Here is a 23587-nt window from a genome sequence, read left to right on the forward strand (position 1 = left end):
GGTATGGTGATACTTTGAGTCTTGGGAAAGGACATAGACTGTATAATTTGTGACAACTGCGCGTGATACACGGTGACACAGTACAAGGGTTGTCAATTAGGTGACATAGAAAGGAAATGAAATTATTTATTTTATACAAGTTATTAAACAGTGAGGTGAGTGGTATAATGAGCTCATAGTTAAAGATAACGCAGCGTACGTTCGTGTTGTATTCATTGTTATTATAATGTAAATAAATGTAATCAGGTGTCCGCAGCGGTCATTAGTTTTGTCCACATTGTGCCTTTTTTGTTCATCAAGGGCATGCCTTATAGCGCTGTTAACAGCGAACGTGAGGCATGCCCGTAACGCGCGTCAAAATCTAGTCATAGTCATAGCGCGCGCTACAATTTCAGCGCACGTTACGGGCCTGCCTCACGTGCGCTGTTGACAGCGCTATAAAGCATGCCCTTGATGAACAGAAAAAGGCACAATGTGGATGTGTCCACGTTGTGCTAATGACTTTTTTAGTCTAGGAACTATATGAAAAATGTTCTCAGTGTATTCAGTTAACTTAAGAAACAAATTGAACTACTATAAAGACACAGACTATTATAGATTCATCGGAAAACCTCTTGGTAACTCTTAGCATGATAATCTCAACTTTTTATGACTTCCAATACTTATTTAATACTTCATACTCAGTTCTCTTCGAGTTTAATACGATATCGCCCTTTGAGTTTTGACTGACAAAAGGCTGAAGCTGAAGTATTTCTGAAACTCAGTCGTTTACTCTTTATTCTTCGTATTTATTTCTGAAACACTGTTCTGAATTATTCAGTGTTGTTTCTTTTTTTTCAATTTCGTATTGTACGGCTTTGAATCTGTTACCATTATTTGCCACTACACCATTCCGTTCGATGCTATTATAGTTCGAACCTTCAGGGTGAAAATTATTGATATAATCTTATGCTCAGCAACCACCACTCTTACTCCAAGTTTCTAGTTTCTATAAAAATAATCCTTACATCCTTAACATAAAGATCATGTTAAAGCTAATATATTGACTTCATCACACTCTCGAAACCTTAAGAGGTATTTCGAAAATGTTGCTTTTGAATTGCCTTTGCTTTAAAGCGATTAATAAAACCGAATACAAATTAAGAAGTGAGAGCATCCATCATTGATCGAGTGACTGAGCCGAATTAATCCATACCGCTCCTCTGACAATAGGGATGGGAAGAGGATATCGCTATCGAAAATATTATGGTTTTTTTTAATGACAAAAGGGGGCAAACGAGCAAACGGGTCACCTGATGGAAAGCAACTTCCGTCGCCCATGGACACTCGCAGCATCAGAAGAGCTGCAAGTGCGTTGCCGGCCTTTCAAGAGGGAATAGGGTAAAAAGGGGAGGGTAGGGAAGGGAAGGCAATAGGGGTGGGTAAAGTAGGGGATTGGGCCTCCGGTAAACTCACTCACTCGGCTATCTTTTATCTATCTTCTATAACATTCATACCTATCTTTTATAACATTCATACCAAACGACAAATCCAATCCAACATTAACTATAGCAAAAACACAATAGTTTTTGTTTAAGTACTCTACGTTAAGTTTGGATTAGCAATACCAGAAGATTTTGAACGCTTTCATTGTGCAGGTAGAGCAACCAGGAAATTACCAAGCATTCCCCAAAAACAGGTCAAACACTAAAATTTGATTTTTTTTAATCAGATTAGTTAAGAGCTACGAATAATAAAAACTAGAGTATACATTACTCACATCAAAAAGCATATTGATTTCACACCTTTCAGTGGCAGGTTCCAAAATTAAATAAACCAGGCCATACATAATACATATATCGATCATATTCAATATAATAAGAATAAAACATCGACAACCAATGTATCGACACCTGTTCTTCCCTATACATAACGAATGCTCATTTATACGAAAGTGATAAATAGGCCTGTATGAATTTGGCGCCCGCGGTGGGGTGTGGGGGGCCTTAATGAATATATTATGTGAATCTTTACCTGCAAGACTGGGTCGCGAATTTATTCATGGAAATTGGTTATGTTATAATTAATAGATTTTTGGTAGCATGACAGGTTTTGGTACGTGATAGGTTTAATAAACCTAAGGACATATTAGGTATGTGATAGGTCTTATCACATACCTAGTATATCCTTAGTGACCTCCGTCATGTGGGCTTTTCTAGGCCACCCCGCGGGACGACCTAGCAAAGTCTACATGCTTTGATGAGTCTGCGAGACGCGGACAACCGCTGGTAGAGTTACGGTGGGTGACTGTGCCTAGGCGGGGAGTGGAGCACCATGGGGTTTTAGTGGATAGTTCCTCGGAGAGTCCCACATATCCCGGCCGATGTCCCCAACCGCCGGGTATGCGCAGAGCATTTCACCACGTAAAAAAATGGTATGTGGTAAGTATAACATACCTATAAGGGACAATTTGTACACCCTGCATATTATACAGTGTGTATATATTTTTGTCCTTTGTATGAAGTTTACTGAGTAGTATCAGAGGTGAAAAAGTTACATATTTTGACTTCGGTGTTTCCATGAAAATTGCCCAAACATAATTAATTTGCCTATACAAAAATTAAAAACAAAGTTAGTAGGTATTTTACCGCTGCTACTTTTACAATTACTGTGCGCAGTACACAAGAGCACTCTCTATCCCTTTACTCTCATAACCCGGAATCGGAAGTGGGTCGGAAGACCGACACGACCGGCAAGAGATCAGGCGCAGGACCGACTTTTTACATGCCCATCCGACGCATCATCTTACTTGTCAGACAATCAGGTGATCAGCCTGCATCGTCCTTACCAAACTTGGAAATAACATGTTTCCAACGCGGGAATCGAACCCACGACCTCCGAGTCAAGAGCCGCGCTCTATACCACTAGACCACGAAGGCTACTTTTACAGTGAACTTTACGAGTATCTAATAAATGTGTGTGTGTGTGTGTGTAGTTGCAATATGTAACATATCCAACAGTGTGACAAAAGTATGCCTGTTTGTCAGTTACTTCTTCACGTCTAGCCGTTAACGGCTTTTAAAATTGTGGTAGAGAAGTTGATTTCAGGATCAGCCGCTGACATATCGTCACTAAAAACATTTCAATGCTAATACAGGTAACAAAAATATAAGGAACATATACCGCATAATTTCAATATTCCTAAACACAGCTTAGCTGCTCTAAAAATATACGGTCCCCGAGGGATCTATGAGGCGGTCAGCTCGTAATAAAACAGTTTTAGCGAAGACCGCGTCGAAGGTAACTGGCCCGTAACGAGAAAAGTTGGGATTTCTGGAACTAGTTGGAAAAACTGGGAAAAGTTGGGAAAGCTGGTAAAAATATTCATAAATCGTTGGCACTATTGTATTGGCGCGGCCATGTTGTGGTTATCGCGCGTCGATGTGATATTATAGATACACAATTTATTAGTATGGATATTGATTTTGGCAGGTTTCATGGTGTTAATTTTTTAATTAGGGCTGGCATGCTATGGAAAAAGCCCTTTATTTAAATAAAGATAAAAATAAATATTAACCGCTAGTAGAGACAAAGGTGTTAAAAATTTATCAATTAACTGGTTTTTTTTTTAAGATATATGGTTTTAAAAGGATGACTAAACAAACTCCTCCTAATTTTATTTTCTGGTAACAATTTTATCTTTCTTATTCAGATTTTAAATATAACCTATTAATGTCTGTTTTTTATTGATGAGTTAACGTGGATACAGCATTTCCAAAACGAATATATAATCAAATTGAAATATTAATAAATTCAACCCTCGAAAATGTATTTCACTACACAATAAGCTAATTGTCGGTGGATAACAGCCATTGTCCTTTCCTAGTTCATTTCTGTCCCTTTGAAAGCGATGTTTATATCTTCGTAATAAAAGTCTGTCAAAGGTAGAATAATTTTGAATTGTATAGTTTAATATTCGTCGCCGGTGTGAGACAAAAGGTACAATAGTTATTGTTGCTGATAATTATATTTAAATGCGCTGAATTATGGGTGAGCCATACTATAGTTTGGACGACGACATTCTATACGGCTAATACGAAGGTTTTATAAGTGCAAAAGAAATAGCTTCATATAGCTATCAAAGGCTCCTGGTTTTTGGTTATGTTTGACTTGCTTATGTATACTTTTTTCAAACGCTCGAAAACATATTATAACAGCTCGGTTGCGTGCTTGTTGGCTAAAGAATACTGGGTAATTCGTATTTTTTTAAAGAATTTGCTTTAATTGATGGTGGTGCTTTCTTTTTTTTTTTTTTTTTTTATTTATGAAATAAGGGGGCAAACGAGCAAACGGGTCACCTGATGGAAAGCAACTTCCGTCGCCCATGGACACTCGCAGCTTCAGAAGAGCTGCAGGTGCGTTGCCGGCCTTTTAAGAGGGAATAGGGTAATAGGGGAGGGTAGGGATGGGAAGGGAAGGGAATAGGGGAGGGTAGGGAAGGGAATAGGGTAGGGGATTGGGCCTCCGGTAAACTCACTCACTCGGCGAAACACAGCGCAAGCGCTGTTTCACGCCGGTTTTCTGTGAGAACGTGGTATTTCTCCGGTCGAGCCGGCCCATTCGTGCCGAAGCATGGCTCTCCCACGTATATATCTTTTTTCTTTTCCCTATACGGTGTAAAAAGAAAAACCTTTACGACAGCGACATCTATTGCATATTTCGAGTCTTCAAGTTCTTTTTAACACAGAATATTTTGATATTCTAGATCTATATCTATAATACCTACATCGCAGCATTACTTTATTATTGATCTACAGTGACGGGATTCCCGGCGGGAACACGAAATGTTCATACCGAATTACGTTACTGTACAACTTGACGCAGAGATGTTAACCCGACCTTAACACGGGCCTAAATTAACTGGGGAAACACTGCATTATGATTAACGACGACTTATCTCTACGAATCATTGCCCTTATTGGCCCTCCACGTTGGCCAATGAAAGACGGTTGGTGACAATCATTGTTATTCATCATGATTTATGACCGAAAATGTAGAAAGTGGCTCGTAGATGTACGTCAGTACTGCATTCGTTAAAAGTATGTTCAGAGGGGTTGTTAGTCATAGTTTTTAAGAAATACATTGTCTTTACTTTTTTAATTAATGAGTATGATTAAAACATGATAAAATCGTGCATAAGATTTTGTATAACGATTTGATCATGATGATGAGAATCAGAAGTTTTTTTAAACTATACGAAATCCAGATGTGGTGGCATAAATTAGTACAGTCTTTGATTAAAAACATACCTATACATTATACAATTTTGTACTTCATATATTTTGGTGAATACTACTACGTAGACGTACTGTAATAGTGTAATTTGTACGGTAAAAGCTAGTACTTAATAAAATTCATAACTATAAACCACCATGATGGTATTACACGGACAGTTCAATTTGCAGTTGGGTGCATATTAATTTCATGGCTTAACAGTCCTCCGCGTTAATGGCTGCTAATGGTCTGGACAAATCGATATATTTAATGACCTAGCTTGTTGTTTGTATTCGATATAATGACCGGTACAACACTAGCTTCTGTGTGTATGTAGGTCGTATATTTTCATAATAATACATTTTATTGTATAGTTGTATGTATGTATATTTTCATGATAAGATGAAATGGGCCTAAAATTTTGCGTTTTTGGAAAATATTTTTTCATCCCTACAGGGGGGTGAATTTGGAAAATTCATCCTCTTTGCAAGAAAATGATAAAAATTATGCCTGTTTACTAATAAATATTTTTACAAAGGCTATATTCAAGGAATACTGTTATCTTCTGTCATGCGACTTTTCTAATATTATGCCAAACGAAAGCAGCTTAATAGCTTGTTGAAATGTTATTACTTATTAGTAAGGTTCTATAAAATGTACTATATCGATGTCAATAAAATAATAAATTCATTGAAATAAAAATCCAATTAGCTTTACAATTTAATATTAATAGTATTCCAGGTTATGTTTGTACAGTGATTTCTGTTGTAACACGTGTAACATATTGAGTTTTATATTTTAACGTTGTGATTTATAATATTATATTGACTACTAGATGACACCAAAACTCATTTATCGCGTGGGAACCTTACTTTTTTCCGGGATAAAATGTATCGTATGTCCTTTCCCGGGACTCAAATTATCTCTATGACTATTAGCAAAATCAATTCAGCGGTTTGGACGTGAAAAGATAACAGCCAGACAGACTCACTTTTTACGTGGTAGAGCCATGATTCAGCACAAATGGGCCGGCTCGACCGGAGAAATACCACAGGCTTACAGAAAACCGGCGTGAAACAGCGCTTGCGCTGTATTTCGCCGAGTGAGTGAGTTCACCGGAGGCCCAATCCCCTACCCTAGTCCTTTCCCAACCCTTCCTATTCCCTTCCTTACCCTCCCCTATTTCCTCTTAAAAGGCCGGTAACGCACCTGCAGCTCTTCTGATGTTGCGAGTGTCCATGGGTGACGGAAGTTGCTTTCCATCAAGAGACCCGTTTGCTCGTTTGCCTCCTTTATTTCATAAAAAAAAGATAGACGGACAGACAGACACACTTTCGCATTTGTAATATTAGTATGGATATCCAACAGCGCATTTGTTCCATCAACGATGCATTTAGTATATTCATCCCCTGAAAGAAGCATAGACATCGTGATACTGTCCATATTTAATGACTGTCTAGCCTTCCCGTACATGCTATTGTGGTACAGCTGTGCTCATTAGACTATATGACATGGAGTGACAAGCCGGCCGTCATAAAGCCATGTCATTTAATCCCCCGAAGCTCCCTGTACCCGTTTAATAAATAATTAACACAAAGTCTGATGTATGATCATCATTTGATACCTCGTGCTCGTGACATTTCATTAAAATGTATGGGATTTGCAATGGGTCTATGTTGTGACAAAATGTAATGGGCTTACTAAAAACGGAATGTCGACGCGCATAGCTTTAAGATTGCCTGATGAAACTGGAGGGGGCAATCACATGTGTACGGTAAGCAAGTAGCAACCAATAATGTATGTACCATCGAAGAAATAAATTCATAGGCAGTTGACGAACCTACGCTACGGCATTTGGCCGGATTGTGTCAATTCAATAGCTTCGTCCACACTGTGCCTTTATCTGTTCGTCAAGGGCATGCGTTATAGCGTAGTCAACAGCGCACGTGAGGCATGCCCGCGACGCATGCCCTCTGACCGTATCCAAAACTTCAAAAATGACAATATTGGCGTTGCGTTCCTTGACGCATTCAATTATTGAATGCGCCAATATGAAAGTTGATGACGAAAATTGAAGATGAAAGTGCACAGTGTGGACATAACTAATTCGTGATCTGTCGGCTGGGTTTGACAATCAAATTAGGCCCCCATTGTGCCCGCGTGCTTATTGATTAACTTCTCTGATAGTACAAAACTACGTTACCGATATACAAACTCAAACATTGAACATACTTCTTCCAATTTCGCCGAAAGGAAGAAAAGTTACGCACGATCTATGCATAATACATGTAGTATATTGTACGTGGGAGAGCCATGCTTCGGCACGAATGGGCCGGCTCGACTTGCGCTGTGTTTCGCCGAGTGAGTGAGTTTATCGGAGGCCCAATCCCCTACCCTATTCCCTTCCCTACCCTCCCCTATTCCCTTCCCTTCCCTACCCTATTACCCTATTCCCTCTTAAAAGGCCGGCAACGCACTTGCAGCTCTTCTGATGCTGCAAGTGTCCATGGGCGACGGAAGTTGCTTTCCATCAGGTGACCCGTTTGCTCGTTTGCCCCCTTATTTCATAAAAAAAATAAAAAAATCAGGGCTTATCAGCGAGCGAGCGAGCCCTAGCATATCCCACTACCTGAACATTGTGTGGTATACTTTACGGAAAAACTATCACGCCTATAATTGATTTGTGCTTTAACATAGTAATTTTTATTTATAATTATGTAGATGTGTTATCATGAGTCAGTCAAGGTGTGACGAGTGACGACGCGAACCCTCACAAAGCTCCACTTTTAGCTTATACAGTGTGTAACAAAAATAAGTGATAATACTTTAGGGTGTGTACGTGTTTCACATACACACCCTAAAGTATTATCACTTATTTTTGTTACACCCTGTATAGTAATATGCCTGCCTACAATCATTTTAAGTGTATTAATAAAAGAAATAGGTATAGGTCTACCAGGATCTGATGGCAAAAAGTGAAAAAAGAAATTGACTATAGCAATACCAGGGTATTTGGAATAAATAAAAACATTTTGATCCTTCTTTTTTCTTATACTTAGCGGCGATTCAGTGTGTGAAACATGCAAATATATAAATTTATCCAATAATTAAGGCGAGGATAAACCCCAATTTGTTATTCCGCGACTTCCGGTTTACCTAGTTCCAATATAATAACGAAGTTTTAAAAAATATGAGATATAAAGCACAATATTTAAAATACCTTAAACCATAAACATTTTAATAGAACTTAATACTTTGGCTGTAATTAATTTACAAACTCACCTCCGATAAAAATCTATTTCATCGAAATATAAGTATTAACTAGGATAATTATACATTTTATTTCAATAAATTGTTAGTAAATCTATATTAAAAATTCTTTAACCGAACAATTTTGTTTCTTAATGTTTATTTCCAAAGATATTTAAAAAAAACATGAAAAATAGAAAAAATCCGCTGGAGTGACTTCAGTTTTATGCTAAGCTAAAATTAATCTTATTGCGATGCTATACGCTTGGTCTTTGGTTTTGTGCAAAGTTATCGTTTTGGATTGAGATTAATCCCCCGCCTTAAGGATATTTTTTTAATGCCATCCAAATTTGCCTTCGGATCCTGGTGTATAACAGCTACTTTGCGAATTTAAATTACGTAAGTATATGTAATGCAACCTTTTTGTTAGAATTATTTAAACTCTTTGATAAAAAAAGAATAGAATAGCTTTAAACTTGACATATTTTGATATGTCGATTTTATTTTACATTCAAATTTCGGTGACAAACAATGTTTAATATAATATTTTAGATTTTTTTTATAACAAATTAGCAAGTAATTTTAAAATCATGAGTACCAAAGAAGAATCCAATTCGGACCCTGATATAAATATCATAAAGAAATACCTGAAGAAAAATAAAGGAAGCATCAAGATCCAGGAGCTGGTATCCCATCTTCAGAAAGCAGACACCGGTGAGCAGGCTTCAGAAACCTTGCAAAGCTTCGTAGAATCCCTGCTCGAGAAGGGAACCGCTCTTGGGTTGTTGGAGAAGAAGGAGTCGCGGTACTTGCAGTTCAGACCACGCCGTGCGTGTGGGCTGAGAAGAACGAGACGAAAACGTTGCGGGAGACGACGCAGTAAGTCCAGAAGACGGCGCAGCAGGTCCAGACGTAAGCGAGGATGCTGCTGCAGGCGACGAAGACCCAGACGTAGATGCCGTTAACGCAGATGATAACAACAAAAAAGAACACGACAAAATAAGACCAATATGATTACCATTGATGACGAGATCATTTTGAGATATTCCATGTCTTTAGTACAATAAATAGACCAATACAATATATCGACTACGTATACAAAATTCACAGTGTATGTTTTTATTGTTTTGTATACCTAAATGTTTTTTTTTTTGTTTTTGCTTTAATACATTTTTAAAACGAGATTAGTTTTGTTAATTATTATTTGTGCTTGTTCAGACACAGCGGAAACCGCGCGGAGTAAACCCGCGGGAACTAAGGCCAGGCGCGCTCTACCGGCCAGGCCGCAGCGGCCAGGTCGCGGCGGCCATCTAAAGTATGGTGTGGCCGCTGGCCGTCGTGCGGCCAGGTGCGCGTGGTCTACGGCGGTTTCATACAGGTGATTATCTCGATGGCCGTCGTGACCGCCGCCGCTAGTGCGCGCCCGGCCTTAGGCCGTTTACAACGTACCGCAGCGGCAGCGGCACGGTATCGCCACAGTATAGCAATATGACATATTCGCCGGTGCCGCTTCAACTCATCCTTAATTTCTCGCGCGCGGCGGCGGCGATAACGTGCCGCTGCGGCGTGTGTGTAAACAGCCACCGCTCACAGCTCGTTGTATTACAGCGTTCACACTTAAGAGGGCGACTAACCCCAAAACCTTCCTTCACTCCTTCTCTCTTCACACTCACGTCCGTCTTTCATATGCCAGGTGAAACAGTACGACGCGGATTCATCGCCAAATTAGTTTTTTCTCAATAATTCGATAAATATACAACATTTTAAAAATCCGCTAGGTCGATCTCTCAATGATAGAATTTTATACAATGTGTTAAAATATTAACTTAGTTCAACGCACGGTTATGGCAGTAAATGAAAAATTCGTGAAAATTATATGCATCTTTGTGATTTTTTTCTATCGAGAAAATTTTTAAATTTCGTGTTTTTGCTCAGATCGAATTCTCGGAAATATAATGTAGTATCTAATGTTAGAAAATGAAATAGTTCGGGGCTTATTTTCAAGTATAAAAATGAATTATAAAATCGACACTTTAGGGTTAGTCGCCCCCTTAAGAGCCCATATGACCCTAACTTGACTACATACTTTAACCTAGATCTCAAAATCTGTAAGGTCTAGACAAAACTGATTTTTTGACACAAGTAACTTCAGTTCATAAAGATTAAATGCTCAAGACGAAAACACGATTACTCAAAAAATGCTCGATAGTTTCTTTTTTACAAAAAAACCTTGTTTTAGACACATTTTTGCTTGGATCTTCAAAGTTTGCTGTCTTTTCTTTAATATTTTTTAATATCTAAAAAGGTATTGATAAAACCTAAATTTGCTCAAAACACTTTTTTCATAATCATTATAGTTCGTCTTTTATTCAAGTAAAACTAACTCGGCGATGATTCCGCGCCGTCCTTTTTCACCTGGCATATTATGAAAGACGGGCGTGAGTGTGAAGAGAGAAGGACGATGTTTGATTTTTAGAGTCAGGTGAGCTCTTAACCGCTCGGATGCCTCTCGGATTTTGCGCGGGAAACGCGCGGTTCCCGCACAACAAGCACTCACGTCGGTACTGTAGCGTCTGGGAAAACACGCGAACTCTATCCGCGCGCGCAGATAACGCGCACGTCTGAACGCGCCTTTAGCTGGCTCCTAGACGATCAATTGTATTGTGCAATATCACGCTTCAATTTTATTGAACAGTTTATTTGATAATATTGAAGGCGCGTGGTGTTCAATATCAACCCTAGACGGTCAATAATATTACACAATACGCAAATATTGCGCAATAAAATTGCTCGTCTAGGGGCCCGCAGATGTTGAACATCACTGTCACAATAGTTTTGGTATGGCCACCGGCCACAACCAGAAGTCGCCGGTAATCGGTACAGACATTTCTAGTACCGTACTTATAGTTTTCATACATGTGTCGGCCACCAATAATATGAGGCTCCATATTATAAAATGTATAAAAACTATGAGAAACATGTTTTGTTGCTGTGGCTGGCCCGCATACGGTGACCCTAGTAAACCTTTATTTAATTAACAATTTGATATGCCACAGATATCTAAAATACTTTTGTTTATAAAATTTCACCACGAATTCCAATTACAAAACATCTTGGATGCCGTGAGTTGTAAATTAGGGGTGATTTAATTAAAGGCTCGGAAATATTCGGACTCGCTGCTCCCGGCGCGGTGATTCCGAATCAATTAATTATCAAATCTTCAACAGGTCTTGTTTGTGGCGCTAATTGCTCCGAAGAACCCTTTTTAGGTAATATTTTAAAATAATCTTTGACTTAAAATACTCCCCATAGTTTTAAGTAGTAAGTATTTAGTATATTATTGTATACTGTATAGCAGGGTTCCCGATCTTCTTTAGCCGCCGTGACGAACTGCACCGCACTGCACCGCACCGCACTGCACGGCGTACAACTATATTTCTTTACAGTAGCTATTACAAAAAGATACATTGATAAACACCTATAATGATTATAGTTAGGTTAAGCATGTAAATAATAATAAACAAATTTATTCAATAATCTGCATGCTTGTTTAACTCATATTATCATTTTATTTTTAAATAATATTTGTAGTTACGGAAAATAATGAAGGATCGACTCACGGCGCCCCTCTTGCCTTTTCACGGCGCACCAGCGATCCTACCATAGCCAGTGGCCACAGTAGAAATGCGAAAGTATAAATAATCGGCCAAGTGCGAGTCGGACTCGTGCGCGAAGGGTTCCGTACCGATATAGAGGAAAAATACACCAAAAATAGTGTTTTTGTATGGGAGCCCCCATTAAATATTTCATTTATTTTAATATTATAATTAAATATTCAAGTTCACATATAATGAAGGACTTTGTGAAAAATTCAAGTACCTATCTGTTGCCATTATTGATATACGGCCGTTCCCAATATTTGATCCATATCTGGTTTTGCCCTACTAGAGATAGGAATAACTCACAATTGACATTAGAGACATATATTTTATGTCAATTGTGAGTTATTCCAATCTCTAGTAGGGCAAAACCAGAGATAGATCAAATATTGGGAACGGCCGTTAGAGCATAAAAGGCAGAAAATTTCACGTTTGTTGTATGGGAGTCCCCCTTAAATATTTAATATAATTTATTTTCAGTATTTGTTGTTATAGCGGCAACAGAAATACATAATCTGACCAAATTTCAGAAGTCTAGCTATAGCGGTTCTTGGGTTACAGTCTGGAGACAGACAGACGGACGGACGGACGGACGGACGGACGGACGGACGGACGGACGGACGGACGGACGGACGGAGAGACGGACAGACGGACAGACATCGAAGTCTTAGTAATAGGGTCCCGTTTTCACTCTTTGGGTACGGAAGCCTAAAAAACTGTAGAGGTAAACTGAAGTGTACCATTCCGATCTTTACCGCGGCTAACCGCGACCGACAAAAAAATTAATATATAATGCCACTTTGTAGCATAGACTATTCGGAACGTGCACTTCAGTAGTGACATATTTAAAAAGAAGTTTTAGGGGCATGTGTCAAAAAATAAACAACAAGAGTTTGTTTATTTTGTAAATAAACATAGAATATCATTGCTTTCACTATGGATTCTTACTCGAGCAATATCATAAGTCCTTTCGGTTTCCTCTTGAGAGTACTCGTTTTATTTTGCTCAAAATGGGCGCATAATAATTTTAACTTTTTTACTCCTTTCATCTAAGACTTGCTTACTTGAAAAACCTTTTTCATTCAATACTCTATCTCCAGCTCCTAAAAGATCAGTTAAACCAGAAGTAGTATCTGGTTTATCGTCATTTGTGAGTCACTATTTCTTCCACCTGATATGTACTTTGGATTTAAATGAAATATTCTATGAAACTATTACTGCAAGTTTTGTCCAGAGAGAGAGACCATGGTGATCCATCATTCATCAACACTAAAATAATAGTTAGGTACTCAATTATATCTTTATAAAATGCAACTCAAATAAAATTGACTTGACTGATAATGCAATTTTAGGTTATATCGAATCACATACTTTTTCATTTTTACAGCAGCTATCCATTTATATCTGATCTAATTTCCTAGTGGATTTAGGAAAAACATTAAATTTGTATACTGACTACCTATTTCTGCTGTTATTTTTGCAGTCTACGATACAAAAATAATTAAGACCAATTTCTAAAAAATTCAAAACAAGATTGACAAGTTTGATTAACTATTAGCTGAGCCCCTTTGGTTGCATATTTTTGCCACGGCAAGCGCGGCAATCGCTTTCTTTACCCCCTCCACCCACTTCGCACGCTCCGAATAGCTGTTGAACTATAGTCCTAAAAATTAAAATAAAATCCTATTAGTCTCTTTTTACATTTATTCGACATAATATCATAACCTATTTATTTTATTTCTATGTCCGTTACAACATTTTTCGATACAATAATGATGCAACTAATTTTCTACCTCCATTCCGCGTTATTCAGCGCAGCATTTTCGTGATTAAAATGGCCGTGCTTTTGATATGAATGAAAGGGGACGTCACGGTCAGTTACACGCGGTGACTATGAATGCAGAATTTGTAGGACTCCCTTTTTTATTTTTATCTTTTACATAGTTTTCACGACTATTTCTGTCAAATCTGAGGTCAAATCCATGCTAATTCATATCCATACTAATATTATAAATGCGAAAGTGTGTCTGTCTGTCTGTTACCGGTTCACGCCTAAACCTCTCAACCGATTTTGTTGTTTGGTATGGAGATACTTTGAGTCCCGGGAAAGGACATAGGATACTTTTTATCCCGAAAAAATGTACGGTTCGAAAACGAGTTTTGGCGCAACGGACTTGCGGGCGTCATCTAGTAAATGAAATAAATGCGAAAATGTGTCTGTCTGTCTGTTGCCTCTTCACGCCCAAACCGCTAAACCGATTTGTCTGATTCTTTTTATATTGGAAACATGTACGGTTTTTACGAGATAGACAAATTTTGGCACAACGGAGTTGCTGGCGTCATGATGTAAATAAATACCAGCTTTTTGACCGAGCTTTGCTCGGTATTCGATAAAACACGAATAAATTGGCATTTTCTAAAAATGATTCCTAGCTAGATCGATTTATCGCCCCCGAAACCCCCTATATACTAAATTTCATGAAAATCGTTGGAGCCGATTCCGAGATTCCAATTATATATATACAAGAATTGCTCGTTTAAAGATATAAGATAAGATAAGATATTATTAGGATAGTTTTAAGGCCTTTACGTTAGCAATCATGATTATCTATAATGATCCAAAAGAAGAGAGGGGTCCTTATAAGCAAAATATTGCCGTCTCATACTGACCTTTCATAATAGCTACTTTTAGGGCCTGTTTCACGACTTCCTTACAAAGTGCCAGATAGCCTTATTCACAACTTATCTTCATATACTTTCTCCATACTTTATCTGTCAATTTAAGTAGTGTATATCTATCCTTTTGCCTATCCATCTTGTCAGGAATTGGTGAAACAGGCCCTAAATCTAAAAACCAGTTTTTAAACCTTTGGATCGAAGCACAATCAGTGAAATTTTCGGCTTAAGCCCACTGTACACAGTGGATTGGGCCCAACGCATTACGCCAGCACATTGAACTGCCGTACAACGACGACGTGTAGAGTACGGGGTATCGCTATCAACTTACCGACAAGTAGGCCTTTACACGTTGGCTTAATGCGCTGGCTTAATGAGTTGGTCCAATATGTACAGCGGGCATGATTATAATAATCTAATATATAACAAAAATAAAAAATATCCACAGCCGAATATATAACCTCCTCGATTTTGGAAGTCGGTTAAAAATTAATCGGGTTTTCCTTCCTGACGCTATAACTCCAGAACGCACGAACCGATTTCCACGGTTTTGCATTCGTTGGAAAGGTCTCGGGCTCCATGAGGTTTATAGAATAAAAAATCAGAAAATACTTCAAGAGAAAAGCAGGAAAACAGACAAAACAACGTTTGCCGGGACAGCTAGTATTACATAATATATATCTGACTAGTTGATGCCCGCAAGTCCGTTGTGCCAAAATTCGTTTATTTATTCGAACCGAACAATTGTCCGGAATGAAAAGTATCCTATGTCCTTTACGGGGACTTAAAGTATCTCGATACCAAATTTCAGAAAAATGGTTCAGCAGTTTGGGCGTGAAGAGGTAACAGACAGACAGACGGACAGGCACTCTTTTTTTAATTAATTCTTTTACTATGTTTCCATAAATCATGGTTGCCGTAGTTACACTGCGTAAATCGGAATACGAATTAAAATGATAATTCGCTACATTAACAATCATTCGGTCGAAAATCCAAAATTCAGAATTTCTGATGCGTTATCACAATTATATCATTTTTCACTCAGCTCATTTAATCCCCGCTCAGTTGCTAGCTTTTATTGTAATTGCGAATTTACTATACTCCACTCGGGCTAACTTGTCGCTAGCGGTCGTTGACTCCCTGTCAAAAACTTGTCATTTTCCATATAAAACCACGATTGACAATATCTGACACTTCATTGTCAATCGCGGTTTATATAGAAAATGACAAGTTTTTGACAGGAAGTCAATGACCGCTAGCGACAAGTTAGCCCGAGTGGAGTATAATATTTTGATACTTCATGCCTCATGGATTCAAATGCCAGCGAAAACTATGAATTAATGTAATAATAATATGAATAATAATATAAATAAGGGTCAGTTCACATACACAGGCGTCGCGTATAATGTGAACTGAACTTTATCCACTCAACCTAACCTAACCTACAAAATTTAAAAAGTTACCTTAATAATATCCTTATCGCTGTAAAAAGAAAGTAAGAAGTACCAAAATCAAATTAACATTTGTATGTTAATTTGATTTTGGTACTTCTTACCATGTAATATGTAAGCATGAAATATATTATTTTTAAGCATTTGAAGACTTTCAATTTTGACAAAATTAATCACTTATTAACGACAACAACAAAAACGTTGTCGTTGTCGACAGCAGCTTCGTCTACTGCGCTGTCTACTTGGTCTACTCTGTCTTTCACTGCATCTTCGTCTTCTTGGTCTACTACGTCTTTTTGGTCTTTTTCGTCTTTTTGGTCGGCGAAGGAGTACCGCTTTTTCGCGCCACAAGCAGTTCTCATTTTCGAGTAAAATGGACATGGTATTATGAATCTTTCTTCTCCAAAAATTCCAAAGTTTTTCCTTTTTCCAGCAGATCAATAATAGGTTAATAATAGTCAGCAAAGGTATCAAAATTAAAAAAGAAATGGGTTGGAATTGGAAGTCAATAATACACTACAAAAGCACATTCTAAAACCAGGTCAAGTGTAATAACTTATTTAGTACTATTGTCAAGTTAATCAACTAGACCCGACCGGAAACTAATTAGTGGGCCCTCAAAAACCGGGCCCTAGTTTTAAGGGCCCTCAGACACCGTATGTCCATTGCGCGGTGCCCTTGAGGGCCCTTCAGGGAACTGGACTCGTGCGCAATTACAGAATACGACGTACGTGGTCCTAACCCAACACTAGACCGAGGACCAAAATCAGCTGATTTTTAACGCGTTGATTTCTCGTTTGAACACTCTTGAACTTCGAATATAACTGACTTATGAAGACGGTCGATTTTTTCTTATTATTATATTATAGTATTCTGAAAATCACAAATTAATAAATGGGAAATATTATGCGTTCGTTAATTTATTTTAGAAAGACGGGTTGATATTAATTTTTACCCTCTCGTGTGTAAGGACGCCCGGATTTTGATAATATTCAGTATTGTAGTAGTTAAGGCTTAAAATAATAATTAATAACTTTTTAAGTAATTCTAAGACACATTCTTAACCTACACAGTAAAAACTTCTTGAAAAACTACAACTAAAATCTGCCAAGTGCGAGTCGGACTCACGCACGAAGGGTTCCGTACCAATACAGAGCAAAAATAGGCTAAAAATTGTGTTTTTTGTATGGGAGCCCCCCTTAATTTTTTATTTTATTTTAATATTATTATTAAATATTAAAGTACACATATTATAACAAAAGAATGTGTGAAAAATTCAAATGTCTACCTCTTGCCATTATTGATATAGAGGGAAAAAGGCCGAAAAAATCATGTTTATTGTATGGGAGCCCCCCATAAATATTAATTTTATTTTGTTTTCAGTATTTTTTGTTATAGCGCAGAATATATATTAGTTGGTTATAGCGGCAACAGATATATTATACAATCTGTGGAAATATCAGAAGTCTAGCTATAGCGGTTCTTGAGATACAGCCTGAAGACAGACAGACGGACAGACAACGAAGTCTTAGTAATAGGGTCCGTTCCGGGTCGTTTTTACCCTTTGGGTACGGAACCCTAATAAACTTAGGAATTGATATTCCACTAAGTTCAACAATGGCGTCACATTTAGCTTGCATTCAACATTAAATATGCAGTAATTTCCATCGTTTAAAGTCGCGAATTTCCCAGCTATAAAAGTTGGTCTTGTGATAGACGTTTTTTCGCATCCCGTTATAAGTTACCTTGTTATAACTTGTTTCATTCGCTAGACTACCCCGACTCCGTATTATGATAAATTATGTTCCTGCAGAAAAACATGTGTGGATTTTTCTGATAGTCTTTGATTTACTATTTGCGAAAGAAAACAACCTTTCGTGTTTTTTCCTTTGATTGTTTTTGTTTAGTTTTTTTTCTTTTATTTTACTATAGCTTAGTTTTTTGTCCAACTTCGATACAAAGACAAAAGAAAGAGCAATTATTTAAGCAGTTTATCTACACACTTAAACTGCCCAAGTATAATATCTGATTCTTATGTTTAAAACAAAGTCATTTTCCACTGTCTACCCTTTTTGCATTTTATCTATAACGTACTAGAGGTTTCATCTTAAGAGGAAGATTTATAATAATAGTATGTATAATACACGCTTAATAAATAATATAACGTATATAGCAAAACAACGTTTACTAGGTCAGCTTACATTATATTTTGTAAGTGTGTTACCCCACTCATATTACAGTGCTGCTTACATACAATCCGAAAGGGCCGTTTGTCTGTTCAGGTCACGTGGCCCCTGCGGCCCTCAATGGGCCAATTAGCCCCGGCCTTATTTGTGCCCCTAATGAAGGCACATTATGCAGCTCATCAGAACAGCCTTTCAGCAGTCAGGGCTTTTACTAAGTAGGGTTTTTATTTAGCATTCTAAGAGTCATGATTAAAGCATTAACTAAAGTAAATTTTAACTACCAATCTGTAGCAAGATTTTTATTCTTTAAGAGCTCACCTGACTCTAAAAATCAAAATCGTCCTTATCTCTTTACACTCACGCCCGTCTTTCATATGCCAGGTGAAAAAGGACGGCGCGGAATCATCGCCGAGTTAGTTTTACTTGAATAAAGGAGGAACTATAATGATTATGAAAAAAGTGTTTTGAGCAAATTTAGGTTTTATCAATACCTTTTTAGATATTAAAAAATATTAAAGAAAAGACAGCAAACTTCGAAGATCCAAGCAAAAATGTGCCTAAAACAAGGTTTTTTGTAAAAAAGAAACTATCGAGCATTTTTTGAGTAATCGTGTTTTCGTCTTGAGCATTTAATCTTTATGAACTGAAGTTACACTTGTGTCAAAAAATCAGTTTTCTAGACCTTACAGATTTTGAGATATAGGTTAAAGTATGTAGTCAAGTTAGGGTCATATGGGCTCTTAAATGTCGTTAAATAGCATATAAACTCATATAAACTCACAAGTTTTCGCTTTTATAATATTAGTGTGATCGCCCCTCTCCGTGCGTATCACATAATTTAAACTCAAAAAATATATTTCTATTTCTATCCTTTGCCAGAATAGAATTTCTTAAATATCGAAGTTTCATCAAAGTTTTTATTTTAAGTACTTAGTGTCACATGTCACTAAATAATAAGTAATTACAAGTTACTAGTGGTGGACAGTTGGACATATAAATAAAGCGTATTAGACCTTAGAAGCCTCACAGAATAAGCTTCTTATATCTTCAGAAGTGAGCACAGAATCTTAATAACGTTTTAATTCAAATTTCAATTTAAATTACCCCGAAATAAGGGGAAATGAGTGTAAAGTGAATTCAATTTTCGTATTTAAACTGCGTCTGACGCAGTCCGCACGTCTTCGAGTACGCAAACGCGAAAATGTAATTACTCCAGCCAGATGTCCCTCACCGAATCACTTGATTAATTCAAATATTTCCCCATCTTTATAAGGGTTGCCAGTTTCGTTACTCAATTCTCTCTGAGAAAGAGGTTTATTGTAATTATTAATTTCTAGTAGCCAGCAACTTTACTCTATAGGTAGTTTTGTTTAGGGTTTTTTTTATTCTTAGTCCCGTAAGCGTACATAAGAATTAAAAACTGAACATTATGGATACACACAATGTGTATCTTTTTGTGTATGTTGACAGACAAGTGTTATCCATGTAGGCTGATAATTCCAATTTCAATAGCTCTACATTTAATATTGTATCGTCTCGTCATGTAGCAATGTAAACTGACCCTTAGTTACTATTTTTGTAAAGGAAATTTTCCAATACTTGACAGCCCTAATTCCAACCCTTCTTTTGCAGTAAATAAACGCTGCTACTGAAAACTGCTGTATAAGATTTCATGGGGTTATTAATGTGATCAATCATTCACTCATTTCAAACACTAATTTCAACAAGACTTGGTTTGATGTGCTTTTGTAAGAGATTACTAAGTTTCTAATTAAAATCTATTTCGTTTTATATATAATTTGATTTGAAATATAAATATGTTGCAGTAATCATAGATTGTTTCTACAATACAAAGTACCTTTCTCTGGTACTCTATGTACGAGTAAATGACAATTTTTAGTAAAATCGGCCCTGTAGTTTCGGAGCCTCGATATTCGATGCAACCAAACTTTTCCTCGTTTATAAATTTTATTATAGATTATCACGATCAAAAATTTATTATTTTCTATGTACGCTACTCATATTTTTCTAAAATATACAACAATTCTAGTATTTCTTGCAAGGTATAAAAACTATTCTATTGGTATCATACAACAATCAGGCTATAAAATTAAGAGCACGTGAAACAATGTTAGAGCACTTAGTTGATTACGGTCCCTGGTGTAAAATTCAAACATCCCCTTGTAATTCCATAAAAGCCTGCGAGGGTGCATGTTACATGTGTACCCTACTGTACCACTCGATTGACAAATATCATGAATAAGTATGAGATTCAAGGGGTTTTCCGATGTTTTGGATGTAGTTCCGCCTTATTCTTTTCGTTGTAGAAGAGGCCATGTTGTGTTCAAACCTTTTTGTAGAGTATTCGCTTGTGATGTAACGTTACAGGGTCGAGCATGACATCGGTAAAGGAGGAGAGCCGAGCATTACAATGCGCACCTTGTAATGATACAGTGTAATATCTTGTTACAACCTGTAACATCAATCAATAAAATCAATAAACTTGTAATCATGGAATCCACTAGCTATGGAATGCTCAAAGTCGAATGTTACATTACATGCGAATGCTCGTCAGTCAGGGAGTAGTATTGTAATGTAACGCTTAAAGTCGAATTTTTAATGTTACATAAATGTGAATATGAAAGTAAAATATGTAAATATATTTAATGTGAATATGAATACATTACATGTGAATGCTCGTTAGACAGGGAGTTATTTTGTACTTAAATGCTCAAAAACGAATCTATTTAAAGAGGTCAACACAATCCAAAATAAATCGTCTAAATAACATTAAGTTTTCTTCCCCTTATTCTCAAAGAAACGGCCATAATATAAGGATGTAAGCAATAAAAAATCTATTTTGGATGGGTCGAGTAATTGCATTGTTCGTCAATAAAAACCCCCCCTCCGCGTCCTCACAAGTGAAATTAACTGCGTTGAAGACAAGTGAAGCAGTTAACAAACCCCCCTATTTCGTCCATTTTTCATCAGTTAGGGGACGTCACGTTTAAACAACTCGTCATCCGTCAAAATTCACGTAAATCTATGTTCAGCTCGTGATTCTGAGTTTTTCTTTTCAATTTATAACGTCAGCCAGCTTTAGAATAGAATGAAGAAAATGTTGGTTGAAAATGCTGTGAAAATGTACATGCTAGTAATAATAAATAATAAATAAAATATATACTTTATTGTGCACACGTTAATGTTCAATAGATGGTTGTTATATTTTTACCGAACCAATAATATGACAATATTATAATATCTAGTTTGGATTTGGGCTTAGGACAATAATTTAGATTATTGTCCTAAGAAATAGATTAGGACAATTAGGATAGGCTTCATCAAAAGTACAGTGTTTTATAGTAAACACTAGCTGACCCGGCAAACTTTGTTTTGCCATATAAAGTATTTCTGTTTTCGCCCATATTATTGAAGTGACTAAATATTAATATGGCACCATGGCAAGGTCCATCGCTATCCCGTCGCACAAACAATGGTCCCCGTCAGTTTCAAGTTCAATATAAAAAGTAGCCAGTAGCCGATTCTCAGACCTACTGAATATGAATATAAAATTTGGTCAAAATCAGTAGAACCGTTCCGAAGGAGTACGGTAACTAACATTGTGACACGAGAATTTTATAACTAAGAATATTATAATGCTGGTGGAGCCGGGGGTAAAAGCTAGCTTATAAAACGAAACTGCACTTATACAATACCACTCAGTCAATATTTACTTTCCTTCAACCAGCGTCCCTAAAAATTCTTGCAGACGCAAGAAAACCGCAAGCAAACTTTACGGCATCGCGTCGCAAACACGGGGTATTCGTGGACCCCAAACTTTACCCCCCAAAGTTTGCCCCCAAGGGGTCTGCGGTCACGAACTAGCAAATGTTTACGCGTGACTGCACTCGCTTCTTTAAATAAGACCCCCTGAGGGCAAGTCTTTGATGGCTTTGATTTATTAATCAATTATTACTTTCTTGGAGTTTGTAGGGAAGAATTTGTCAGAATTACCCCTTGAAGGGTTACTGTAGGAAAAGAGTAGACTCTTATTAGCTAGTGACTTTAGATGACGTAGAAAGTAGCATGATATATGCATTTGGTTTGAAAAAGAGCACTTTTTTCTTTTAGCATTTGCAGCTAATTTTTCCAACATTTACCTACACACTTAGGGCCTGTTTCTCCACTTCCTGATAAGTGACGAATAGGCTATCCACCAATTAACTTGACATATCAAGTATGAAGAATCTGTCAAAAAAGTTGTGAATAGCCTATTCGGCACTTTATCAGAAAGTGGTGAAACAGGGCCTAAATGTAATTTTTCTAAAAATATTCAATAGATAAAAAGCTAAATCCTTTTTTCGGCTTGTAAGAAATTAGCGAACGATATCTCGTAGTATATAATATGCTTTTTCTGGTAGTATATTATATGCTTTTAATTCACATAGACTAACTTTTCAATTCAATAAAGTACAATGTCCCCGTGGGATACTGTATAACCCCACGTGTTTTAAGGTTAGCATTATAATAATTTGTTAACCTCATACATCAAAATGGGTTCAATGACTCACTTCATTAAAGTTTCCATTCAATTAGTCTCTCATTATGTATTGAAATTGCTTTTGTTATAAAATGTTTGATTTTATAATAATCGGGTTATTTCATAAATTAATTGGTAGTTAATTATTGTTAAACACTTAACATTTTGACTTCCTCTCTAAATGAATGTATTTTTTACTAGTTTATTATAGAGTGTAAGGAAACGAAGATGTATAAAAGAAGCGATTAAAATGGTTATCGCTATACGATTTTTTTTTACTATTACTCACAGAAAAGGCCGGCAACGCACCTGCAGCTCTTCTGATGTTGCGAGTGTCCATGGGCGAAGGTAGTTGCATTCCATCAGGTGACCCGTTTGCTCGTTTGCCCCCTTATTTCATAAAAAACTTTTTTTCTTATGGACTTCACTTAGATATTATATTGAGGTATCAAAACAAGAATGCTATTTTATGGCGCCACGAATAGTGAGGCTTAACTACAGATCTGAAAAAAAGCACTCTCAAGTCTTGTACAACACAATTTTCCAGGAAAACTACTTAAAAGTCTTGTCCCA

General features: G+C 37.0%; 1 long non-coding RNA gene across 1 annotated transcript; it reads right to left on the reverse strand.

Moving 5' to 3' along the window:
* Nucleotides 1-279: 279 nt before the first annotated feature.
* LOC121733676 lies at nucleotides 280-13064 on the reverse strand. The gene is made up of 3 exons (XR_006036593.1): nucleotides 12975-13064; nucleotides 11122-11123; nucleotides 280-307 (listed from the first exon to the last, which is right to left on the reverse strand). It is a non-coding gene; the product is annotated as an uncharacterized LOC121733676 (long non-coding RNA).
* Between the last annotated feature and the right edge of the window lie 10523 nt (nucleotides 13065-23587).

The sequence above is a fragment of the Aricia agestis genome, chromosome 14, assembly GCF_905147365.1.
Source record: "Aricia agestis chromosome 14, ilAriAges1.1, whole genome shotgun sequence".
In the NCBI taxonomy this organism is placed as follows: Eukaryota; Metazoa; Arthropoda; class Insecta; order Lepidoptera; family Lycaenidae; genus Aricia; species Aricia agestis.